This window comes from Pinus tabuliformis, chromosome J, assembly GCF_031772625.1.
Source record: "Pinus tabuliformis cultivar Carrire ecotype Pingquan chromosome J, CPIR1, whole genome shotgun sequence".
NCBI classification, from domain to species: domain Eukaryota; kingdom Viridiplantae; phylum Streptophyta; class Pinopsida; order Pinales; family Pinaceae; genus Pinus; species Pinus tabuliformis.
In genome coordinates this window covers 1,502,727,801-1,502,733,800 of record NC_142295.1, presented here as the reverse complement: position 1 = coordinate 1,502,733,800, position 6,000 = coordinate 1,502,727,801, and the positions used below count along the sequence as shown (strand labels likewise).

The 6,000-nt window shown below is 37.0% G+C and overlaps 1 pseudogene; it reads right to left on the bottom strand.

The window, feature by feature from the left end:
- Positions 1-1,388: 1,388 nt before the first annotated feature.
- LOC149233130 (cytochrome P450 71AU50-like) overlaps positions 1,389-6,000 on the bottom strand; it is a 31,589-nt pseudogene continuing 26,977 nt past the window's right edge.

The following is a 6,000-nucleotide window of genomic DNA, read 5'->3' as shown; positions in this document are numbered from 1 at the left end:
TTCAGGAGTTGTCTTCTTTCCAAAGGCTTTCTCTCTTTCAGCAAACTTTTTCACAAGAGAGTCAAAGGTTATATCTTTAAGATTTCCATTTGCTTGTAAAGACTTAAGATAATTGGAGTAGGTAGGATAGAGTGCCTTGAGAAAAGCAATAAGAGGGATATCCAACTCAACCTTAGTGGATTTAATATCATGCATTATAGACTTTACTTCAGATGCAAGAGCAAGAGGATCATTATTTTTCAGTTCAAGAGTGAAGAGTTTAATCATGAGCTGAAAAACTTCAAGTGCAGAATGTGAGTCATAGAGTTCTTTCAGCTTTTGTAAAGCTTCAAAGGCAGTTGAATATGATGAAATATGGAGACTTACTTCTTCCTTTACAGATGCTGCGATTAATGCATAGGCTTTGTTGTTCTTGTTTTCCCAAATGACAAGCTCTTTGTCTGATGTAGGTTGCACTGGGTCATTGTCTCCTTCTCCGACACACACTCCTTTCCACAACTCATTGAAGATGAGGGTGTGTTTTATCATCCGGGACCATTCAGGATAGTTCTCCTTGCTAGTGAGAACTATTCCTACCATAGAGATGATTGAATGCATTCTGTAAAAAAAATACTTCTGCTGATAAAAAAAAAACTTCTGCTGATAAAAAAAACTTTCTGCTGATATACAGTGAAGTTGTACTCAAAAGGGCAACAGATTTCAAATTCTTTATGCACTAAGTTTTCTTCAAATGTCTCCAAAATTTATAAAATATCCTCCCCTTTCATTTTCTTTTAAACAAGAAAACCATTCAATATATATATATATATATATATATATATATATACCACAGACTTGGAAAAAATCTATATATACACCCACAGTGCTCAGCATTAATACCCACAGTGTTTTCCCCGGATGCGCTTAGCTTTAATACACATTCAATACTTGAATATAGTGAGCGGATTCAGCTTTAATTCAACGGGGTTAATAATGCAAACGCATTCAAACATTAATGCGACTTCAGCTTTAATTCAACAGCACATTCAAACGTTAATATGACTTCAGCTTTTCAAAGGAGCCTTTTATCTTTCATGAAGTTTAGAGAAATGAATAAAATAGTTGATCAACATTTCAAAGAATTCGTTGTCTAATGCAGAAATCGACAATGAAGTAGGTTCAAGGAAGAAATCTTCAGCTACTGTTCGTGAAAAATTTCAAGGCAGCAAATTTTAGAAAAGCCCTCACCGAGAAGTCCACAATGAAGCTAAAGATTAAATTCGGAAGCCTTTGTCATCATCTTTACAAAGAAGTCTCTTTTCGCCAGAGTTAAAGAATTGAACACAATAGCAAATACCAGCTTTAATGCAAATGCATTCAAAATTCAAAACGATAATACCACTGCGCATTCAACATTCAAACGTTAATACGACTGCGTTCTTCTCCGTTCTGGAACTCCCACTTCCACTGGCGATAGCTATGCTCTCTTTCCGGAAAGCCTTCACCAATACGTCAAAGAAATTAAATTAAATGAAGTACTGTCTACGATGCGGACGATTATACCTTGACTTCACATTTAAGCCCGCGTACTCAGAATCTGGAATATACAAATGCTTGAAGCAATCGTCCCTTGACTTCACATTTAAGCCCGCGTACTCAGAATCTGGAATATACAAATGCTTGAAGCAATCGTGTGTAAGTTCTAAGGAATTTACAAGTCACCATGGTTCAAGGCGTTGTGTGTATGAGAGAATTCGCAACTCGGTCACGTGAGAGCGAAATGATCTTGGACAGGTCTGCATAGAGGCACCAACGCATCTCTGGGCATGTCAGGCCATCGACAGAGGCAGAGCAGCGCTCAGGACTGAGGCAGTGCCAGACTATTTCAGGACAGAGGCAGTGGCAGCGCTCAGGACAGAGGCAGTGGCAAAGATGAAGGGAGTTACAACTATTTTTAGAACTGGCTCTGATACCATGTCAGGCCAGGTAGTAACTCTCCAAAGGCAGAAAAACTGATTCGTTTGATTATTCCATACGTAGGTTATTGTTATATACATTAGGAGTGATTGTTCAGTTCATCTCCCGATGACTGTTCACATTCCTGATTTATTTATTTACAAATTCCCCAAATCATGAAGATTAGGTGTCAAAAACTTTGATTAAAATCATCGGATAATTTTGAAGAATTATATATTTTTTGAAATTTTGGCTTAAAATTTCTGAATTTCTGGAATAATTTTGAAAAATTATATGTTTTTTTGAAACTTTAGCTTAAAATTTCTGAAATAAATTTGATATCTGCATGAACTACATCATAGAAAAATCGATTACTATAGTCCCTTCGTGAGGGGAACTAAAAATACAAAAAGATTTACACACTTTGAAACACTTCAATGCTTTATGAAAACTATAACATTTATTTACCTACATTCAATGCTTTACATATACTACATATACAACAATAGAAAGCTTCTCATTAAAACTATCTTCTAGGTAATGTCATCCTAATAACATATACCTTTCTAAAAGCTATAACATTTATTTACATACATTCAATGCTTTACATATACAACAATAGAAAGCTTCTCATTAAAACTATCTTCTAGGTAGTGTCCTCCTAATAACATCTAGAACGACAGGTTTCCCATTTTACTAGAGTTGGAAATCTCATATGCTTTTATTTGCGCTGGCTCTCCATATCTATTCTATTTGTATCCACATCTATCCTATTTGTATTAAAGTAATCAACTAGGAATACAAATATATCTATATTGTTACAGTCACGGGAAGGCGAGGAGATGGAACAGAAAACAGTGCATGTGCTCTTGATACTGTAATTCCGTGATGCTTTTCAGACATGTCCAATTTATCTTTATTCATATCATCGGGAGCCTCCACTTGAAATAGTGCAACAGTTGCGCCACAGCAAACTCTACAACAATCAGTCCCAATTGTTGTCTCGGCATCGTCTCCGACCTGCTCCAAACATAATCCATTCAAACTTTTCTACTTTTGTATCTAGGAAGCCGACTTCAATGAATTTTTCTGGCTTGAAACTTTCAGCACGCTCCCCCCATAACTTCGGGTCCCTTCCAATTGCCTAGATGTTCACCAGAAGGTGAGTCCCGTTGGGGATTTCATAGCCCAGTAGATTGCACCTGTCCATTGATATGTGGGGAAGCGATAAAGGCCCTTGCAGGTGCATTCTAAGCATTTCTTTGACCACACCTTGTAAATAAACGAGACAAGGCAGATCAGATTCTTGTACCATGCGCCCCATTCCAACTACGCGTTCGAGCTTGTCCTGAAGCTTCTTCATTGTTGAAATTATAATTCCAACTGCCGCGTACTTTTCCGGAAAACTGCCAGTCTTCCATCGCACCGCTTTTCACAAGTTGGTGGTATTTTCTCAGTCGGCAGTGATAACACCCAACACTGACACATGCACAACAGTTTTGCAAAAGTGGTTTTTTCCCGGAGCATAAAGTTCGTGTGGATTGAGCGAGCGATAGTCGTCTGACTGAAATCAAGGTTGATGTCCGTCAATTGAAACCAAAGTTGCGTACAGGCCTGCACCACATTGCATGAAGTGAAATGAATTTTGTTTGACCGACAGTTTGCCAGTAAAATAATTAATGAATTTACTATGGTCGTAGATTGTAGGTAAAATTTTAATTTTATTGTTTTTTTTATTATGTAAGGGAGTATGGCAAAATTAAAAACGTATGCTCATTTTTGTTAAAAAATAGAATATGCAACGTAATACGATATATGCAGTAGTGTGAATTTTTGTTTGTGTTGTTCGTTGAAAACAAAAGGAGAATGCGCAACAGCGCGAGGGTAATTTTTGTTGAAACAAAAGGAATACACACAACAGTGAAAATGTAATGTGTAATGTTCACACAGCAGTGTGTTGATTTTTTCCAGCAGAGACATAAGTTTTTCTTAATGAAATATGCAGTAGCGTGAATGAAATGAGAAGATTTTATTTTACAGCAGTGAATGTAAAGAAATTTTTTACACACAGCAGTGTAAAATTTTCAGCTGAGACATAGTAAAGTTTGCAAGGAGACAGAGTAATTTTTTTTTTGTGGAACTGAAGTGCTCCTGGTGTAATTCCTCAGGAAGAGGAAGAATTTTGGAACAAGCAGTATTTATTAATGAATATAAAGTTTTTATGTGTGTGAAAGACTATGTTCTTCTTCAGCAAACAAATTTTTGATCATGTGGTTAGAACAGAGCATCATTCTCTGTTCAGTTCATTTTTGTTCTGGAATTATCAGAAATTCCCAACATGGCATCCGAGATTGTCCAGGCTCTTTGAAGGTGTCAAAGAAGTTGAAGGAAGGATTTCTTGCTGTAGTAGCTTCTCCAGCAGAGCGAAGACTCAGTCAAGGTATTTCTCAAGTTAGTTTATCGTGTTACTATTGAGGACAGTCAGTCATTTTAAAAATACACAGTCAAGTATTTTGAAGCATAGTTAAGAGTAGAAGAATGGCTGGAGCCAGAACTAGCATGGTTATCTTTAATACTCAGCTCCCACAGTTTAATGGAAACAACTATGACTATTGGGCAATAACCATGAAAGCTTTGCTTGCTTCCCAAGACTTATAGGAATTTTTTGAAGATGGTTTTGAAGAACCAGCATGAAAATGAGATTAATAGGTTAACTCAGGCAGAGAAAGATCTGTTGAAGAGCTATAAGAAGAAGGATTCTAAAGCCCTCTATTTTTTGTATCAAGCAGTGCATGAGAGTGTGTTTCCAAGGATAGCAGCATTGAAGACATCGAAAGAAGCATGTCAAACTCTCAAGACAGCCTATCAAGGCATGGAAAAAGTGAAGACAACCAAATTACAGCTGCTGAGGAGAGATTTTGAGAATCTTTGCATGAAGGAGTCAGATAATATTGACTCATTCTTCACACATGTGATTGGTCTGGTCACACAGATAAGGTCTCATGGAGAGATTATTGAAGAAAGGAGGATTGTGGAGAAACTATTGAGGATCCTACCCTCAAGGTTTGATGTGATTGTCACCACCATAGAAGAGACAAAGGATCTCATAAAATTTTCAATTGATGAACTACATGCATCACTGATAACACATGAGCAGAGATTGAGTAGGAATGAAAACTCATCTCTAGAGCATGCTTTTAAGACCCAGATGTACTTTGGAAGAGGAAGAGGTCAAGGCAGAGGAAACAAGAGAGGAAGAGGCAGAAGCCAAAACAGAGGTGTAAGAAACAGTCTAGCAAATGCTCAAGGAAGAGGCAGCAATCCAAATCAGAACCAAAGTCAAGGCAATAGCCAAAAAAGTGGAAAACATCATGCTCAAGGACAAAGGTATGAAAAACCCAATGTCCAATGTTAATACTATAAAAAATATGGGCATTATGCAAATGAATGTAGGAAGAAGCAGCATGATATGAGTAATAGAACTAGTGCAAATTTCACTAGAGAAAATATCAGCGAAAATAATTTGTTTTCAGCTTGTAATATGGCTGAAGAAAAGAGTGAAGATGTATGGTTTCTAGACTCCGGTTGAAGCAACCATATGACATGAAACATAGCCATGTTTTCTATGTTAGATTAGAATGTGAAGTCACAAGTCACACTAGGGACTGATAATAAAGTTTCTGTTATGGGAAAAGGAGAAGTAAAAGTTTTAACAAAGAAAGGTGAAAAGAAAACCATAGCATATGTTTATTATGTTCCTGGAATGAAATGTAACCTCTTAAGTGTTGGACAGCTTGTGCAAAAGGGGTACAATGTTTTCTTTGTGAATGATGTATGCACCATCATGGATAAATTACCCAGCAAACAATGTATTGCTGAAGTGAAGATGACAAGGAACAGGATGTTCCCTCTTCGAATAAAGGCAGATTTGAAAAATAAAGAAGCAATAGCAGCAGTGACTCAAGAGGCTTTCCAAAGCGAACCAAAGGATGAAAACTAGTTGTGGCACTTGAGATTTGGACATCTAACTTTGGAGGTCTTAACTCGTTGAATAGAAAATGAATG